Genomic DNA, 21,869 nt, shown 5'->3' with positions numbered 1-21,869 from the left:
CCTAGGAATTTCATTTGTTGAAACTTGAGGAAGCTGGACAGGTCCTACTTGATGTTGATTATCTCATTAGGCAAAACTGTCCTTTCAGGATGGCAGTAGAGCAGGAGACATCCATTGTGAAGGAAAAGGATGTTGGGCTGTCCTTTATTATGGATGGAAGCTTGAGTTTTCACATGTTACCATGTTGCAATTTCTTTATTAGGACTGTCTTTGAGCTGGACTCTAAGCAAATGAGTGAGGTTTCTATTGTTTCATCTAGATAGGACTGCAGGGGAATTTGTCTGGGGCAGAGAGGATCAAATTGGGTTTGATAGGATTAGGCAAAAAGAGGAGATGGGTTTGACCCTGGTCACATCCAAAAGACAGGGAGCAAGGAGATACAATGTAGCCATGTTTTGTGCAGCATTGTGGAAGATCCATTGGACCCTGATGAGCTTCACAATGCATTCTTTGTAGCTATAATTCATTTAAATTTTAGATAATATTACTTTGTTTATACTGATAGTTTTAGATACTATTACTTTACCGTTATCATATTTAATATAATTTCAGGGTTTACATTATAATTTAATATAAGCTTCATCCAGTGGTGGGATTCAAATATTCACATCTGTGTGGATGCCGCTTCCGGAAGTCCATTCTGGGCCTGGGCAAAAAAAATTAGCTACCGGTTCTGCCGAACGGGTGCGAACTGGCTGAATCTCACCACTGACTGTATCCTAGATTTCACTTATAGATGTTAGGTAGTTTAACAATGTATTTTAACTCTGTCTTAAACTTTATTTGTTTATCATCTATAACTGGACTGTGATAACAGAATTAAAATGTTAATGTAAGGACTCAAGCATGCTGAAATAATAAGCTTTCTCAGGAAGTTGAGGCTTTGGTGATCTAAGTAAAATGTTACATTGCCTTATGGAGATCAGTAAAAACTGGTTTCCATGAACTGATCTCCTGGAAATGATTCTTGAGTGCTTTATCCTTATGCTATCCAAATCCTGAAAAGTATAGTCTTACCAGTACTATGGATACCCAAGATGTATCACACATGATGGAGTCTTCTATTAACATATGAACGTACGTTGCAGTAACTGAAACATAGGATAAATTTATAGCAGTATATTGTTCTTTACAGATAGTACTAAGAGCTTATTTTCTAATTTTATGATTCTGTTTAATCACAATTTCCTGGGCAGTCTATTTTATATTAGCCCTTTCTTTTTACTTGTATTAAAACAGTTGCTGCTGACTAGGCTTGGAGCAATTATGATGAATCTCTGAGAACTAATGATAAGCAAGGGACTCCTAGCTACCTTACTAACAAGTAGATCATTTCCTAGATTTTAATCATATAAACTGTATCTTAAGTATTGCTACACAAATGCTGCTGCAAAGATTGTGGGTTTTTTCTCTTTTTCTAGTGGCTCAAATTTAAACCACAGTTCTCAGAGAGGGAGATTCTTCCTGCTGCTATTCTTCTAAAACACAATTTAAGACTGCATTGTTGCACTGTATTAATAATGTCCCCTCGTGTCAGGAGAAATACATTGTCTGTGTTCCCAATTATTTTATATCATTTATATTGCACTGGATCTAGTTTAAGGCAATGCTATACATATCCAAATAAATCTCAAGGGAAGTAGATGTCAAACTGCGCTTGTTAGCTGAATTAGGTTGAATTTATAATAATTGTGAAATTTTATTTATAACTTCAATCCAATTGATTTTAAGCAGGATCAATGAAACTACTGCGACTCCATAAAGGTGTATGGATCTGAGTTTAGGAACAGAGAAAAAATGAGCAAACCATTAAGAGAGGACTTTCAGCAAAGACCACCCAGTCCTGGGAAAAGGGAAGATATAAGAAAGATCTGAAAGAGCTCTATCCTTAGTTTTATCTAATGTAAGATGGAGCAGAAAGAGGCCTAATGAACGTACTGTGCCCTATTACAATAAAGGGCTTTCCCAGAATCCCTACCATGACTGTTTCTTGACCTTGGCTACCTAAAGAACTGACAACAGTATTGAAAGCTTCCAGAGCTTCTTTTCTCTTTCTTAGGACTGGCTTGCAGCCACCTACTATTTTTATTTTCCAAGAATTACTATGGGGCTTAGTAAGTACAGATTATGCTAGAGGCTGGGGCCATGGAGTATTACAAGCCAGCTTCCTCTGATAGATGCCACTTAGGTACACATTGTATATTGATGCCACTTAGGTACACATTGGCTTCCATATTCTGTGTTAATTATGATATTGATTGAATATGTGCCATCAAGTCATTTTCAACTCCTAATGACCACAAAGATAATTTTTCTTCATGATGATCTATCCCATAGCTGTTCTTTCAAGATTCCCAAATGTATGTTCATTGCCATTGTAACTGAGTCCATCAACTTTGCTGCTGGTTGTCCTCTTCTTTTTCATTCCCTGCATTAGGGCCTTTTCCAGAGAGCTAGTTCTTTCCCTGCATTAGGGCCTTTTCCAGAGAGCTAGTTCTTTGCATAATGTATCTGAACCTGGTCATTTATGCCTCAAATGAGGATTCTAGGCTGATCCATCAGTTTGTTTTCTTGGCTGTCCATGGTCCTCTCAGGAGTCTCCTCCAAGTTCAAATTCAAAAGCATCAATACTCTTTCTACCCTGCTTTTGTTAACTTAGAGCAGGGGTGTCAAACTGCTGGCCCGTGGGCCGGTTTCATCATACCGAAACCAAACCCACCCATTGCCGGCAATGCAAAAAGAGTCACGATACGTCGCAACACGTCATGTGGCAAGTTTGACACTCATGACTTAGAGGTTGAAAGCAGCTACCTTTACTTGCAAATACGGGGAGGATATTGTTTTGTATTTTAAGGAGGGCTTAAGGGCTCCAGCTGAGTCCTGTGTTTGTTACCTCACTAATCTTGAGAATAAGCAGAGACTCAGCCTAACTTGGGATTTGTGGTGCCTATGAATTAGAATGTATGTATATCCAGGGCTTTTTTTCTCATAGATCGCCCAGAACGGAGTTCTGGCACCTTTTTTGGATGGAACCTTGTAGGGTAGGCAAGGCGGGTTGTATGATGTGTGTGAGTTCCGGCACCCTTTTTTTTTTTTAAAGAAAAAAAGCACTGTGTATATCCCACCTCCTGAAAATATATTTAGGCATGTGATGGCTGTTAAGAGTTTGCTGGTTTATTGTTTTGCTATAAGGAGTCTGTTTTATATCTGGTTCATGAAGTTCTATTCAATTTTATTCTCCCAAGTGGCATTCATGCATTTTTTCAGTAGAGTTCCTGTTGCTGCATTCTTATAAGAGTAATGCTTCTTCATTTATCTTTCTGTAAGGGTGCCAGATAACCTGCCTTTACATAAAACTGCTCCTTTACCTCTTTCATTACTGCCATCCACTCCAATTAGCTGCATGATTCCCAAATATTTGTTCTGTTTCTTCAAAATAGAAAAGCTTCATTTTAAAAGCTGATGAGAAATGAGGTTCGTAGGTTATATTATTATCTCCAGTGTGAAAAAGAAGACACATTTAGATTCCATTAAAATTTCTAGGGTTTGTATAATGAACTTTTTTAAATGTTTTATGTTCATCAAATCATGCAACATGTTTAGCTCTAAGGGTTTGAGTTTCAGGGTGCTTTGCTCAGAAAATAGACTTTAAAAATAAACTTTAATAATGTTACAATACTTGTAATACAAAATGTTTGGAATCCTATGTCTGGTTCATGCATTATAATAAGCCATTATATGGTTTTCTTCATATCATATGAAGCCATTCCATGAACCACGATGCTGAACCAAAACCCAAGCCAATCATATTATGGCTTGCTGTATTTACAGTACTTCTATTTTTTCTTTAAAAAAGTATTTCTAAACTGCTTACATTAAGTTAATCTTTAAGTGGTATGCAAGAACAAGCAACAAAAAAAGATAAGGCATGCTATAACCATCTTAGTAAAATCATCACCATCATTTTAGCCATTTTCTATCCATTGCAGGATGAAGGCCTCTTCTGCATGTTTCTAACCGAGCGGTTCTCAACCTATGGGTCGTGATCCCATTTGGGGTCGATCGACCATTTCACGGGGGTCGCCAAGCAAGGCTGTCCGCCATTTTTTCCCCCCTTTTCCGGCGGGTGCCTTATCTCCCTTGAGCTGGGCCAGCTGGTGGTCGGCCTGCTCCGTCTCTGCCGCTTGCCAGCTACGCCTCGGCCGGCGCAGGGGGCGGAACCACGCATGCGCGGCGCTCCCAGGCAGGGAAAGTCCTCGACTTACGACCGGTTGGGTAGTCCTCGACTTACGACCGGTTTAGTCCTCGACTTACGACCGGTTTAGTCCTCGACTTACGACCGGTTGGGGGTCGCGGCATTAAAAAGGTTGAGAACCACTGTTCTAACCAATACAGTCCTGAGCTTTCTTTTGCCAATTGGCCCTGCAATATTTGCTGATGTCATTGATCCATATTATTTTAAGTGTCTTTTGTGGGCGCTTCTTACCACATGGGATCCATTTTATGACTGCCTTGCTCCACCTGCCATCAGTTCTTCTTAGTAATAAAAACATTCATATGTAAAATGCAAAAAAAAAAAATCACTGTCCCATATCAGGGGATAAAAGAAGGATGTCTTCAACAGAAATGGAACCCAGGGAATGTTCATATAAAGTGGAAGCAATAGCATTCCAAAATATATGGGTTCAGTGATTATGAACTACACAGTAAACTAGCTGAGCAATCTTATATTATGGTAATAGGTCAAAGAAACAGCTCAACCTAGGCCAGAAGATATATTAGGGGGGGAAAAAGAAGGCTTGCACTCCTGTGATTTCCAGACCTCTCCAGATGCCTTCTTTTTTCCTCTAGATTAATGGAATGCTATTGGTAAAATGAATGGTAATGGACAATTTTGTGATTATAAATTTCAGAAGAAGGAGATCCATAAAGGAATATAGCTCCTAGAACATCCTTTCCAGGACCATAATGTACATGCTAAGAGACTTACTACAACCCCATTTGTTTTTGTCATATTCATAAGCAGAGACTAATAATGTGGGGAAAATAAATGCTTTGTTTTTCAGTGTTCATGGTTCATGATTTACTAAAGAAAACTTGACTCACACAGAAATTGAAATTAGATGTTCTCCTGGCTCCCACCCCCACCCCCATCCAGATAATCTCTCAATCTCTGTTGATACAGATGCAGTTGCTCTGTAGCATTCTTCTGCTTGTAATGCTTTCATCAGATCCCAAGCTCAAGTCTTTATGCTCCAAAATCATCAAGTATAAAAAAGGAATGGCCAGAATATATTCTAAGTCAGGGCCCCCAACTCCTGATCCATGGATTGGCACCGGGATGTGGCATGCCAGAAACCGGGCTGCGCAAACAAGCAAAGCACCATCTGTGGGATGCAGGCAGCACACGAAACCACGCCGTCTCTGATCTGCGGAAAAACTCCACGGAACCAGTTCCTGGCGCCCCAAAAGTTGGGGGCAACTGTTCTAAGTTACTACCATGGGTTTCCTTTTACCCCATACCCACAAAGTCCTATCACTGTCAAAGAAGGGAGATAGCAGAAGCTATGGAGAAGCTGAAAAGGTTAAAAGATAAATTTAGTAACTACCCCTTCATCAACCCATGAGGTTTTTGAAAAAAAATCTATTATTTTTTTTAAAAGTAGCGTAACTAATAACAGCCCTGATTCTAATTGGTTATTAGGTGGATGGCTATTGACTAGGGCTGAAATGACCATAACGCTTCTTGTGAAAGATTTTTCTATTTAATAGAAATAAAGGGAGTGTTTTCTTCAAACTCCAGTAAAGAAGGAAGGAAGGAGGAATGCCTCTCTTCCCAGCTATGATCCTAAATAAATCTCACCCTCTCGTAATTGTAACCTTAAGAAATAAGTTCAGATGGTGCCAATAGGACATATCTTTTACTATCTCCAAGTATTGTGAAATTGCCACAGAGGATAATTGACTTAAACCCTGCCTCTGTCCACCCCTCAGCCTTATGCTTGCGATTCCATTAAAAATAAAGCTGATGTTGTTTTTAATATTGTGTTCAGCATCCTGTCTACTTTGCTCTTTTTTCATCAGTGAATGTGCTTAATATAGCCATTGGCACAAGAGTTTCTCTTTGACCTAAACAAAGTGAAGGATTTTCTATAGTCTGTATTTCAGTGTGCAGCCAAAGAAATACAACACTAATTAATGGCAATAAATGTTTATTTTCCATAACTTATGCTCTCCTTATGCCTGAATTGGACTACAGGCTTTAGAGTTCCCAGCCAGAAGGACCAAGGTATCGGAATGTCAAAAGTTGGGAGGTCACAAATGGAGAATGACAAATTAGGGAACTTTTTTTTTTAATTAGGTCAAATAGAATAAGCATACCAGTGCTGTAGACTAGGGTTTCTCAAAATGAGAGTTGCAACTCCCTCTAGACAGTTGCAAGCAGCTGAGAAGGATGCTCAAATATTTATGTATTTGTTTGTTGAATTTATATGGCTGCTCCATCTCACATGCATGACTCTGAGTAGGTCGCAGCATTAGAAACATAAAATCAGTATAAAAATAAACAAAATTGTAACAACAAAAAACAGTAAAACCGATTTAAAGGCATGTTTAAAAATCTGCAATCCAACATGCTAACAATATAACCACTGCACTTCAAGCCTTTCCAGAAGGCCAATAAGGACAAGGCCGGAGTGGGGACGGTGGCAAAAAAGACCCTCCTCTTGGGTACTGTCTGATGACATTCCTTACTAGATGGGACACCTAGCACACCCCTTCTCATTGACCTGATGGGTTTGTCCTGTTTTGGAAATATTCATATGACTTTGAATTCTTGTCACATGATGTATAGTAATATATCTTACGTCTCTGGAGTGTCTGGTACAAGATGTGTGTTAGTGATGTTAGTGAATTTGTTTGATGCTAAGCTCATATTTGGCACATTCATTTCTACCAGTTGTATCTGTAACATCCTGATTATGTAATATTAGAGTTGCCGTTCTCCTGTGGAGAAATAGTACAGATTTGTTCTTTATCTCCCACTCTGTAAATTGAAATAAAAATAAAAGCATACATGTATCTCTGCTCATTCTAAGACCAGATCATAGGGCCAGTAAACAAGAATGTGGCTTTTTCCCACATTCCACGCTTTAGATAAATTTTAAACCGAAATCTCACCCACCTTTGACTAGCAGGAAAAATGGAAACTTAATGGCATTCTCTTCTTAGAGTAATAACCTGAAATCAAATCACATTAATAATTTTATCCAATAGAATGCAAAGGTACACAAAATCAGGGCAATAAATCACCATAAAATTAGAAACAAATATAATTAATATGGGGTAGAATTTTAATGTGCTTAATGGAAAGGTCATTAACACAAATTAATTGTGAAGGATGTATCAAATATTATGACATCTGTCTAAAATAATACATGCTGTATTTCATTTCTGGGTAACTAAATAGTAACTATTTCCACAGGAGAAAAGTGAATTATAAATAAAATAATAATGTAGAATAAATGAAGGCCTGGTATAACTAATTGTTTTAGAAGTTATTTTCTTAATGATATTTCTAGGAAATAACTGTTAAATACTCATATAGCAGTTCGATCTTGTTCTTGTGAGCTAATTCATACGATGTAGAATTCAAAAGTCTAGGTAACCATGAAGGTTTACAACTGCTGTTCCTGTACTTGTTTTATGAATTCCATAAAAAATAATTGACTCCAGCTGATCATGCTCTCAGTAAGACTTTTTTTTTTCAGCTTAAGAAAACTCATGTATCACAATACATTACTGGTGACATGAAGTATATAATAGGGAACAGGTTTCTCATTAAATTAATAAGAACTTTTTTCTCATTTTTACTTTTCTCATGTTGCAGTTGCTGCTCTGAAGGAAGGAAGTATCTGAAAGTTGCGGTTCTCCAATCAGTTCGTAACCATAGGGAAGGAAAAAAATGCTCTTACAATTAGGGAAGTTAGTCCTTAAAAAGGTCATAATTAGTTGGCAGATCTCTGGACCCAAGTATAGCTCTTTCAGTTTGAAATGTCCATAGCAATAGCAATAGAACTTAGACTTATACTGTATATATCTCATAGCGCTTTACAGCTCCCTGTGAGCGGTTTACAGAGCCAGCATATTGCCTCCAACAATCTGGGTCCTCATTTTACCGACCTCAGAAGAATGGAAGGCTGAGTCAACCTGGAGTCAGTCAGGATCGAACTCCAGACTGTGGTCAAAGTTAGCCTGCAATACTGTATTCTAACCACTGCGCCACCACAACTCTTTGTGTCTATGGTTGAGCAAAGGTATTGTTCAAATTTTCTGTACATACACACACACACAAAATGTTTTTATTGAAGCTCAGCTATTTAGAGAACAAATAACTGCTGGAGAACCTCTGATAACCATAAAACTATAGGATAAATGGAAATGGATTGTCTTATATATGGTTTTACTTTTAAAGGTAGGATGTGTCTACAACTGCACAGTTTCAGATATTCTTTTGAGTAGAATAGTTTAGACAGAATTACAGAACAAGACACTGATGTAAAATAGTTATTGAATTGTCCGAAGAAATAGCTTCCCATAGCTTTGATTATCAATATTATAGAGAACTCAGGAATCTCCTGTATACAGTCAAAGTATTAAAGAATTTTCATCCATCTCCCTTAGAAATATATACAGCCTTCCTGTGCTCCCTCTGACCTTGTGTGTCTTATAAGATAAATAAAAAATTTTATCCTTTCCATCCATGCATTCCTTTATGGACTGTCTGCAATATAGACCCTTCAGGTTATCTGGTACGAATGGTATGCACTGTGTCTGTGCAATTTAGTCTGTTAAAATCTCTATTTAGGAATCTGTTTCTTATGAAATAACTACGTTAACATGTTCTTTGCAGAACCATAATGTTGGCCATGGACTTCTAGCTGGGTTATCTTGTTTTCCAAAGACAGCTTTTGCAGAGAAACAAATTATTTATTTAAGAAATAAATAAGATGAGCTGGAAAAATAACCCACTGAAGAAAACTGAAAAAAAATCAGTGTGAATTAACTGCTGGCTATACTGATTATTCTGTCTTCTGAATTTGGTTTGTTTTCCTACTCTCCCTTTCTGTGACAAGTTCCAGGCCAATGCTTCATTGTTTTTTGTTTACTTTAGGAGGAATGAGAGCTTGAGGATTATGACTTATTTTTAGTTTATGTTATTTATTTAACTCTTTATATTTCAAATCTCTGCCCCACAATATAGAGTAGCGAATGGAGCATAATTTTATTTATATTAAACTTTAAATGAATGCTATGAAACCAGTGTGTAATATCAAGCTTCACATTGTGTAACAAGTAGCAACATTGCTTAATAAATGAAGAGGATTTTTAACCAATACCTTTTGTGTATCTACTTTGCACAAGATAATCCTTGTTGCACAGTTGGAATGAATTACTGCTCAGCTGCTTCCATAAAGTTTTAGCATATACCATTTTAAGGGTGATGATTGGTGGTTCCCTCAGTAAAAATCCAGCCCCATCCAGATGCTATCCAGCATGTGAAAAACCTCCTTCATTTGTCATGCACAATTTTCTGATTATACTACAGACTGCATTTTTATTTTTCTTTGTAAAAAAAGAATTGAGTTTTCTGTAGGTCAACCAATGGAATTTTTTTTTAAAAAAGAGTTACTTAAAACTGTTGGTTGACAAGTCAATTGTTCTACCTACTGGCTTCAGGGTGGCAGCAATGAGTTCAGTTTTTTATTGCTTTGCTGCCATCTGGTGGGTGTCAGGATCTGACTAGCCAAGATTCAGCCACTGGGGGAGTCCTGTAGAAGAATTGGAAGTTGAAGAAGTTCTGTGGATTGGTGTGGGGCTGAAGACCACCCTAAGAATGTAATATGAGGTTAAGTAGTGATCAGGTAGCTCCTTCCTGGGAACAATAGGAATGGAAAGGAATTTTACCTGGCAGGTTAGAAAACTAGAGGAGCTAAGTACTATTATACTTTCAGTTGTACACATTAAATGAGGCATTGGCTGGTCATTTTCAAGGCTGTGCTGGCTCAGGAATTCTGGGAGTTGAAGTCCACGAGTCATAAAAGAGCCAAGGTTGACTACCCCTGCTTTAATCAGTCAACCAACCTATTCAAAAGGGGGAAAAATGGCTGTGGAGACTGGAATTCCTATGTCCCAAGCAGCCAAAAGTGGACTAAGAAATGGATGAAGAGATGAGCAATCAGTTTGAAGGCTGAAACCCATAAGAAACCAGCAAAATTAGAATCACAGAATTGCCAGCACAAAGGACATCATTTCAGGCTGTCCATCAATGTGCTTTCTGCTGCCCACCACATTTTGAGACAGAATATTAGGGTAAACGTCACTTTCTGGGTCTAGCCTTTTTGCCCATCCTTGAGTGGTCTCAGCTGTAGAAGGACACTGAGCTATATAGATAGAGATATGCAGACTCATGTTCAGGAAGCAGAAGCCTGGGTGGGTTTGCTTTTAACTAGTTGTTGAAATATTAACAGAAAGGAAGTAAAATTAGCCTTCTGGAGAAGTGGGTACTTTCAGAGTATGCACATCACAGTTGAGAAAGCACTGCTCTATATTACCGGCATATGCATTTTAGAATAGCACTTCCCTAGAAGAAATCCTGGTAGAATCAGATGGGATTTAGGGCTTTAAAGCATTTTGTGTTTTGCACTTCTTAAAATGTGCTTGAATGAAAATATACTCAAAGCTACGAGTCCACGTTTGGTCTTCACAGAGACTCTGTTCCTGTCCAAGGTGTTCTTACTTTTTTCTACACTCTTCAAGTAACAAACTACTTTCTCTTTTTTTTTCTGTGAAAGATTTTTAAAAGGGGGGGGCAGTAAATTCCCCAGGCATTCTTAGTTTTTTTTTTTTAAATGTAGAGGAATATTTTCAGCTAACTCCTAGTTATTAATTCTTAACAGGCCATTCTGTGTTAAGAACCAGTAGTCTTCCTAATGAAAGCAGGTTAGCACACTTATTTAGGGTTGCACCCAAATTTGAAGAAAAAAAAAAGTTTAGGATTCCCCTTTTCTTAGGTTCACAGCTTTAAAAAGAGAAATATTTTCTAGAAATTTTCAAGTTTCCATTAACTAAATAACATTACTTATGTTAGAGGTATGTAAGCATGGAGGTAAAAGGTATGAACTAATCCAGTGGTGGCGAACCTATGGCATGGGTGCCAGAGGCGGCACTCAGAGCTCTCTCTGTGGGCACGCGTGCCGTCCCCCCAGTCCTAGGCCTTCAGCTGGGTTTTGTAAAACCTTTTCGCCTTAGGTCTCTGTCGCCGTGTGCAAAAAAAAAAAAGTTCAATCAGTCAATTTCAACTTCTCGCGGGAAAAAAGATCTTGCAAAGTTGGAATTGATTGATTGAACTTTTTAGTCCCATCTAGTCTGCCGTTACCACTGCAGCCACGCCCACCCAATGGGCCACGCCCACCCGGCACTCAGCGATGCATAAGTGGGTTTTGGGTTGCAGTTTGGGCACTCAGTCTCTAAAAGGTTCGCCATCACTGAACTAATCTTTCAAAATATGTTCTGTGAACCTTTGAGTTCAGTGCTAAGTAATCGGTATGCAAAAATATACTCTAGTCTAGGCCCTAACACTTAATAATTTTGCAATCTCCCACAGCATTTTAATGTAAAAAGAGATGTGGCTTATTAACAGGCAAGCAGAATGTCTAACCTGTTTTCCAGGGATTTGTGCTGATGTCAGCACGGGAGAAGATTTACGCATTACTTTACTTTACATTTGTTACCCTTATCAATAATGATATTTGGCAAAGGTTTGGGCCTGAGCTTAATGCATTTTACCATGAGAGGTGAGTCAAAGCACTTCATTTGGAAGATGATGTAAGCTAATCTCTCTCTCTCTCTCTCTCTCTCTCTCCCCCCCCCCAACTGAAAGACAAGATTACCATTCCTCTCTGACAAAAACATATTTCAAAAAGTTGAATCAAAAGATGTTATGGATAGTACAATAGCAGAAATAAATATTGTATGCATGTTGACTTATGAGAATACAAAGCAACTTGGAACTCTATGTATTCACCAATAGAAAAAAATAAAGTACAAGTGAAAGCATCTATCATATAGTTGTGATGATTTAAATCTGTCCATTTTTCAATTTTTTTTAAAAAAAATAATTCATTTTTTATTTATTTGGAAAATACATTTTTTCAGTAATAAATTAAAGAGTATTTGACACATGTGCAAGGCACTATTATTTTCTGTATCTCTCTGCTGCTATTTAGTGTTTATCCAGATTTGTGCAACCTAGGTTTGTCAGATTTATTACTGTAGATATCCTTCTACGAATAGGATGTAGGCATATTGCTGAAAACAAGCAACTGCTACATTGCCAGGGGAAAAGCAATGTGTTAGATATTCATAAGTATCAAGATAAAAACTATCACCTGATTTGAAGGCCTGATTCCAAGGAACAACTACTTTAATGACAGACTGTGCTTAATAGGAGATGGCAGTACTTTTGAAGTTGTCTTTTAAAAGCAATCCCATTTAGCATTCATTATTTCTTACAAAATACGAAGAGTGTCATGGTAAGAAAAATCTCCTTTGTTTTTAAAGGGAACAATTTATAGAAAAAAATATGTTGCAGATAATTAGAAAAATGATTTTAGGCCACCCCACCCCCATTTCTCTTGTTATTGATACCTGCTTATTCAGGAGCAAGCTGGTGTCCAGAAGACCATTGAGTTCTTTTTTTTTTTTATTAAAAGTTTTATGAAGATTACAGTATAAACCCCCATACCCACCCCAAAACCCCTCCCTCCCCCTCCCCCACTTCCCAGAGCTGAACCCAGGGTTACAAATATAATAATCAAAATCTATCTAGCATTAACCAACTATTAAAATAACCAAGACCATAATGCGCTTTAACTCCCCTTTAACACAAATTTAAACAAATTAAAATTAAACACAATAATAAACATATTCATAACCTAAATATTAAACAATACAATACTAATATTAAAAATAATAATATCATATAATTAAAACTAACAAAAATTCCATTAAAATAAACTATTAATAATAACAATACTCTAGACTAGTTTACTCATAACCCAAATGAAACTTTTTAGTCCCATATTTATTCTGATATAATCTATCCATCTTCTCCAGACTGAGATGTATCTTTCTTGTGATTGATCTTTCAAATAAGCGGAAATTTTAGCAAGACCATTGAGTTCTTGATTCTTGATATGATCAAAAAAAGATGTTCCCCCTTCATCTGTCTCAGGAAGCATCATTCTCAGAGCACTGCTATTCATCTTCAGTAGATTTGATTTCAATTCTTTACATTCACTTCAGGAGTTAAGATGCTAGATGAAACTAGCAGAAGTTTTGGAAGATGGAATCACGTTCTGTATTTTTGAATAGCATCCTTTGCTACTTTTTACCTTGACCGGGTTTTTAATAAGTTAGCATGTTTGGTATCTTTCTCTTTTTACAATTAAATTTTAGCACCTTTGAAGAGGACTATCATCTGAATAATAGAGAAAAGAAAGTACCTAAATACTCTGCCATAACCTCACATCTTTGAAATAGTTATTTGTTTCCTTAACTTTGTTTGTTTGTTTCCCTAACTCTTCATTATTTGTTCAATCCTTCAATTACTTAATTCCCTCAAGGATATAAGAAGAGGCATCCTTCCATGAAATCCAGGATTCATGAAATCCAGGATTCAGTGTCTCACAGTGGCCAAACAAAGGCACTTGGGAAGCTGACCAGCCTGGACTAGAGGGTAGGAATTCTGTTTTAATGTCTCTTCCCAACAACCAGTGTGTTTGGCAAGCTCTCTATGATTCAGGAGGTGGTAAAGAGCGATTGATATTCATAGCCTAATCCCCTTCAACATCTTTAATCTCCTTTTAAAGTCATCCAGTTGGGACAATTACCACAATTATTAGAAAATTCCCTGGGTTAAATCTAGGCTGAATGAAAACATTTTCTTAATCTATCTGCATTTAATTTTAAAGAATGATTAGAAATTCAAACACTATGAGTGAAGAACTTTCCATTATCAGTGCCTTCTGTTATGTCTTCCATTTTCTCCTTCATCTCAAACTAAAAAGTTCTAATTGTAGCTATACACCAAGCACCTAATAATGTCAATTTCATCTTTATTATTTTTTACTGCTGTACAATATGTAAAACCTTTTAAAGATGTGGTGACCAGAACTTATACAATATCCCAAATATAGTTGGACCATAGATTTATATAAGGGTATCATATCAACAGTTATATTTCCAGTTCCTGGTAATTCCAAACATGCAAACTGCATTTTTTTTTAAAAAAAAAAAAAGCTACTATATGTACTATATTGGCATTTTCATAAACCTGTCTACCATGACTCCAACAATTTGCATTAATGTATATACTGCCGTATACTTACAGCAAAATCAGAGTAGGTACAATTCAACTTGGAGCCCTCTCTTTTTTTAATCTCAAAGGTATAAGGTAAAACTCAGGAAAGGAGGTTGTCTCATTTTTCCAATTGCATGTATTGAAATTCATACTAGTTTTTAATGAACATCTTCAACTGGGCCTTGATCTTTTAACTCGGCTTTTGACTCTGTTACTAATGTACAACCATCTTGGCAGTACATTGAATATTGTGCATCCTCTTCACTGTTTTCTTTAGTGGCTTAGTTTCTTGGCATAACTTAATGATTTATTTATTTTACGGTATTAAAATGCATTTATCTTCTCCCTGTATCTAAGTCACAATGAGAGACAAAGAGACAAATGGAATTTTTTAAAAATAGGCATATTTAAAATAACAAATATAACAGAAAATATTGGCAACCACCAATAAATGCAAAATGTTAACGAGGTGCATCTTGAATTGCTGGGGGCAGGAGATTCCAAATGTAAGATGTCATCATTGAAACGGCTAAGCTAAATGTTACCAACCAGTATATTTCTGAAGATAACAATCCTTTCATCTGTCATGAATTTTTTGTTTGTTCACAAGACTCAGTAAAAGCAAAAAAAAATAAAATCCTGAATTTTCTGGTTTAGTCTTTCCCAAGTTTGTGTCCCCAGATATGTTGGACTACACTTAACAGAATTCTCTGATAACATGACTGACATGCCTGCAGGATATCACTTTGGAGAGATCTGCCCATATCAGACTAATTTTAGTTGAAATCATATTTGGGCTTTTTTCCTCCTAAATAATAGGTTTATTAATTAATTGATTTAGACATGCATTCTTTTCACTCTTATTTCTTAACTTCATGTAAAAGTACAGCTATTTCCGTGTTTTCTATTCTTTCCTTACAACTACTTTGGAAGACCTCATATTTTATTTTTAACAGAAATGGAGATAAAACAGTGACATATGCTCAAGAAGGATATGCATGTTTGTATAAACAGGGGATTGGAAGTTTGCAGTCTATCCGGAACATGAATAAGATTTGGAGAAGTTTCATTATTTTAGTGCATCTGCTTCCCTGCTTGGCTGGAATGAACTTTTCTAAAGAAAACTAAAAAGCCAGACATTAAAATGATAGAATACAGTACTATATACAATTTATATGTGTTGATTGTGTGCGCCTGCCATGTAGAGTTAAAGAAAGAAAACATTGCAAAGTAGGCTGCCCTGGTTAAAGGTGCCAGCTAATGTGTTAAGTCAATTTTTAGCCCATGTATTCCATCACTTCTCTTACCCTGATTTTCAGGACCTCTGCTGAAAAATCAATTTATGTAAGGATCAATATTCTGATAATTCAGAATTTGCTTTTAAAACTAAGTGTAGCTCAATATGCATTAATATTCTGAATAGTGATTCTAGATATGTGAAAATGGTTGTGAATAATGTAGTCATGAATATTTGTGAATCTCTTTAGGCAATATAGTAAGCAGAGAAGTATATATTACTAGGTGTACCTAGTATTAGTTGTAGTGTGCCTGATTCACAAGAACTGCACTTGTTTAAAAAGTGCTCAGTTAAATATGGCAATTAGATCAGGCAGTTTTATGGTGGTAAGTTGTGGTGGCGTAGAGATTAGAATGCAGTATTGCAGGCTAATTCTGCCAACTGCCAGAAGTTCGATCCTGACCGGCTGAAGGTTGACTCAGCCTTCCATCCTTCCATCCTTCCGAGGTCAGTAAAAGGAGGACCCAGATTTGGTGGGGCAATATGCTGATTCTGTAAACAGCTTAGAGAGGGCTGTAAAGCACTATGAAGCAGTATATAAGTCTAAGTGCTATTACTATTGTGCAAATGAATAATGTTGGGATCAATCATTTCACTGATTTTTATAATGATTATGAATAGTTTTGTTTCATAATGTTGTAAGATGGGCATACTTATTTAAAATATTAATAGATAATGATAATGTAATTCTTGCATTTGAACAGTCTGCTGGTTTTTTTCTATTCTGCTTTTATGTCGATATACTTTAAATCAAGTTTTAGCTCAAAGCCAAATACATAGATCTAGCTTAGAACATAATATCAAACTAAGACTTAAGACTATATGAATGAGTCTTAAGAATCCTTTAGCTTGCATTTCACTCTTCACCTCCTTGATTTCTATCAAACATAATTTATCCATTTATTGATTTGCATTTGCCTTGTGGATCAGGATCGGGAGGCACTGTTTGATTCTGTTTATAATTCAGGTTTTAAGGAAATCAGAATTTGTTTATTCATGTAAAATTATGAACTGTGATTTGTTTTAGACCTAAAATGGAGAAAGAAAATAATGAACTACTTGTACAAGGGAAAATGAGTTAAAAAAGGGAAAACACAAATTTAAGAGTGTGTTTACATTTCACCAAAATATGATTTTGGTGGGAGATTTGAATTTACTCTCAGAGTTCCCTTATCTGTTTATTATAAGAACTGAAAGAATAGCTAATTTTTGTCTTTTCTCTTCTTTGCTATATCATAACAATGGCTTAACTTAGTATCTGATTAGCATAGCTATAGATGTTAAAAATAAATTTACTTATGTATTTCTTGAAGTAGTCCTCAATATTGTGAGGAAAATTAATTTGTGAAAAGAGAAAAAGGAAAAGATTTGCCATTTTTAAATATTTTGCAAATTTTATAAAGCCTCTTTTTTCAGTTTATTTTCTGTCTCAGTGGCATGGATAGCAAAATCCTATTTTTTATATTATTATTATTATTATTATTATTATTATTATTATTATTATTATTATTATTATTATTATTATTATTATTATTATTATTATCCTGTTGATTCACTTGAATTCTTTTGAAGTAGAATAGATATGAATATACCAAGTTCTCTGCTTATTCTAACAATTGCATTCAGATCTTATTTTTCCTCTCTTTAAAAAATATGGATTCTTAAAAACTTTATGCTTGGATATCAAATTGTAGGAGCTTTGTAAAAGAATATTCACAATTGAGGTCAGTCCCATGAGAAATTTCAAAAACATTTCTCCTCTAGTAAACTTTTCATTTGGCACAGTTTTGTTTTTAATTATAGTACAAAACAACTTCATCTCAGTCTTCCCATGTTTTTTTTTCTTCTGTTCAGTTGTGTCCAGTTCTCGGAGACTGCCTGGACAAGTCCCTGCAGTTTTCTTGGCAAGATTTTTCAGGAGTAATTTGCCTCATTCCTAAGACTAAGAGAAAGTGATTTGACCAAGGTTATCCAACTGGCTTTGTACCTAAGGTGGACTAGAATTCACAGAATCCCAGTTTCTGGTCTGGTACCTTAACCATTACACCAAACTGGCTACACCAAATCCTCATGTATAGTTTAGATGAGGATTGTTGTTCCCACAAGATGCAAAACTATTAGGACTTTGAGTACATTTCTCTGTCAGTAATTTTAGAGCAAACAAAATGAATTTGCAGGTGAGTGTTTATTCACTATGGTAGTCCCAAGGGTGCTTTTTCAAGAAGCAACTGGACTTTCTTGATTTTCTTTGAAGATGTTTCACTTCTCATCCAAGAAGCTTCTTCAGCTCTGATTGGATGATGCGGAATGGAAGGATTCCAGCATCCAGTCTTGAGTGAGAAGCGAAATATCTTCAAAGAAAAACAAGAAAGCCCAGTTGCATCTTGAAAAGGCACCTTTGGGACAACCATGACCTGGATGACTGAGAATCTCCATAGACATTAGTCTAGTACCTTTAACCATTAAATTAATTTACTTATTTACCTACTTTCCTAGTATTCATACATATACACATGCAGGTTTGCTTTATGCATCATTGCTGCTGCACAAGTTGCACTAGTTACCAGTCATCTTCTGGCTGCAATTCAGGGTGCAGGTAATCACCTATCCAACCCTTCATGGTTGCCTCTTGAAAAAGCACCTTTGGGACAACCATGACCTGGATGACTGAGAATCTCCATAGATATTCACTATGGTAAGTATTTTGTCCTTTCAAAATCAATCAAATTTTGATTACACAGTTGTTGGTATAATCAAAAGAGCATGTCCATCATACCTTGCTAGACTATTTAGCTAGCTGCTGCTAGAAACAAAATGCTGGAATTTTAACTCATACAATTCCCAGCCAATATGAGAGTTGAAGCCAAAACAGCTGACAGGCAATGAGTTGGAAAAAGTTGATCTAATTAACAAATAGTGGTTCTTGTACATCAGGGGTGTCAAACTGCTGGCCCACGGGCCAGACACATCATCCGGAAGCCGCACCCACCCCATTGCCGGTAATGGCAAAACCGTCCCAATATGTTGCGTGACGTCATGAATTTGACATTTCTGTTGTAGATGGTTCAGTGGCATGGAGGAGGTAAAATACTAGTTTATCCTTTGCAGGATTGGTATTTATATTGGAAAACTTGAGATTTTTTTCCTTTACCACCAATATTTTATGGCTGTCTTCACTGTTACATGGGTGCAACTGTTTGATCAGTATTTTACTTACCTACTTTAAGAATAACTACTTTAGGCATATCAATCAAACATTTTATTTTTAGATGAAACAATCCTATTTTTGTACACATTGATTTGCATGGCCTTATTGACTTTAGTTCTTATGCAAAAGGAAGAAAAATGTAAGGAGACTGGTTTTAGTTTAAGACCTTGCTCTTTTATAATCTGGATAAACAAAAGACTGTAATGTGCAGGGGCTCAAATTTAGGTACTGGGAAACTATGTTACTTCCTTCAGCAAATAAATCACTGTTCTGTACAATGCACTAGATTTATACAAATATAAAAGGATGTGTATATTAAGAATAAGCAGACCTATCAACAGAGGGAAATCACTGACAGGCCTTAAATATGTCCTATGTACAAGTGATGTCTTTTTGCAGACAAGTCTGTCATACTTGTTCCTTAATAACTTTTGACAAGAGACAGGCCTTATTACAGTTTCACTGGTAGTTTATCTTTAGGAGATTGTTTAATTTTTTTATGGCTACTTTATCATTTTTTAAACAAAGAAAAACTTGCATTTGTGGATAAAGTTGCATTTAAATGAGGCAAGTTGCTGGTTACATTAGGAAAGTAAGCAAAGAGGACATCTGGAGATATATATATATATATATATATATATATATATATATATATATATATATACACACACACACATACACACACACACATACACACACACACACACACACTTTAACGAATGTTCCTGAATGTCCATAGTTTTGTGTTCACTGCCGTTGAAATGAAGCAATCTACTCTGCTCTCTATAACTGTTCGTCCTAATTGTATATCCTGGATTGTTTTCTTGTATGTGTTTGTATTTACTTGTTGGAAGGTAGAAAAATACACATTTGCTTTAATGCTTTTAATAGAACATTTTTTCATCCATCCCTTAAATTCAGAATTCTCTTCAGATTTTATAACAGACCTACATTCCCATATTCAGTTTAATGCAGTCTTCCAGATGTTTGAAATTATAATTTTTAGACTACCCGCCAATACAGTTGATGGCTATTCTGGCATGAATTTCTGGAGAGATGCAAGTTGGGAAAGACTATTCAATGAAAATGGAACATCTTAAGGACCACAAACTTATATAAGAAGTTAAATAGAGCAACTAACATGAGCTCTATATAATGTGAACTAGAAAAAGCAAATTGGAAAAGGCAGATGATGGACAGAATAGAAAGACACATGTTCTCTCAAGAAGGAAAAGTTTAGACCCTAATATTTTAGGGCAGTGGATACAATTGGAATTTTGAGAGCATTGTGTGGGTCATTGTTGCCAGGAACATCAAGAGACAGATGTATATTGTAGATGATTTCGTGCAAAGAGCACCCAGTTCAGACCATGGTACTGATGCTTTTATGTCTCACCAGTTTCAGAGGCATTTGTTAAGATTGAAAAGTGTGCGTGTATTGGATTGCAACTCTAAGAGTCATTGTTGAAGTGGGCAACTATATAAATTGATCGAATAAATTTCTATAATCTTTTAATCCTGTTGTTGTTTGGGCAGATATGTTCAGATCTGATGGATATCAGGTTGGCAACCTTCAATTCAGACATTAGCATATTGGTGAAGAACTGTAGCAAAATCTTTTGGAGGTCTAAAGAAATAACATGCATAAGAGTAACTTAATAGGAAACAGAAATTATTCTGCATCATCTGCGTTTTGTTCCCTGATATTTAAATTCAAGGTGCACCATAGTCTAAGCATCAAAGTATTTCCAAGCATATGCATGAAGAAAACTTATAATCTCTTACCTGCTTCAGGACAAAGCCTGGGGTTAAAGGGTCCAGTTATTTATTTATAGAATTTAGAGGCCACCTTACTGAAAAGCAACTTTCTTTAAAAGCAAAAAATAATAAAAAATTATGGAACATATCATAGGTGTCCAAAAGGGAAAACCATACATAACAATAAAAATAATCTACAGGAGCTCAACAACCACCTTACCCCAAAGCCTGGAAGAACAGCAAGGTTTTCAAAGATTTTTTGGAACATCATTATGGAGGGTGTTCTATAAATCTCTGGAGAGATACTACTCCACTTCCAACTTAATGTAATTTCTTTTGTTTCTTCAGAGGATATTTAAAAATGTTCGCAAATATTTATAAATAATGCATTACTTGGTGCATCTGTATATTAAACATAATACAGTTTATATTCAATGGACAATATGACTGGCTTTCTATCAGCTTTCTGCAGTCAAGCTGATTGAGGAGAGCTGTTCTAATCTCTATTCCTATGTCTTATCCACGTACTATCTTAATGATGAGGACATTTATAAAATGGTAACCACGCCAGAGATCATATATCTTTGTTATTTTTCTTTCCATAAGGCCTTCACATGCTTGCTTAGGACTTCCTATTTTTTATTATATAAAAATTTTAAGATGCTCAATCATAATTATAATTCAGAAGTGATTATTGTTTCTGAGTGACCTCTGAGAAGGATGCTATGCCAACTGTCATCATTTAATATTAGTGGGGAGTCTCTTTTCTCTGTCTTAGGACTCACAGTAGTAATTTCTTACCACTGTTCTCCCTACCTAGTGAGCTACACTTATTGAAGTTGCCAAACTAAAGCTAAGGATGGGGAATCTCTAGCCTGTAGGCTTAATCAAGCTCACCAGGTTAGCCGTCTTTCCTTCAGGGTCTCAACAAACTTCTTTGAGGATATAAATACCCCTTCTTTTAAGGCCTACTTTCTGAGTAATGTGGCTCAGGCTATTTCAATAAGCATAAGAAGGATCACTTCAATATTACTTGAAACCAAGATTGCCAAACAGAGGCTGTCATACTTTGGTCATGTCATGTAAGCTGACTCACTCAAAAAGTCAATCATGCTGGGAATGATCAGCAGAAAAGGGGCATTGTCTTACCTGAACGCCTTTTCTCAGCATGATGATGGATAATC

At 36.2% G+C, this 21,869-nt stretch overlaps 1 protein-coding gene across 1 annotated transcript in view; it reads left to right on the top strand.

Moving 5' to 3' along the window:
- Positions 1 to 21,869, top strand: part of ANO1 (anoctamin 1) — a 157,585-nt gene that overhangs the window by 56,153 nt on the left and 79,563 nt on the right. The window lies entirely within an intron of this gene.

The sequence above is a fragment of the Protobothrops mucrosquamatus genome, unplaced genomic scaffold, assembly GCF_001527695.2.
Source record: "Protobothrops mucrosquamatus isolate PMUCROS unplaced genomic scaffold, P.Mucros_1.0 scaffold_246, whole genome shotgun sequence".
In the NCBI taxonomy this organism is placed as follows: Eukaryota; Metazoa; Chordata; class Lepidosauria; order Squamata; family Viperidae; genus Protobothrops; species Protobothrops mucrosquamatus.
Note: the sequence above shows the minus strand (reverse complement) of the source record. Positions and strands in the feature narration are given on the sequence as shown.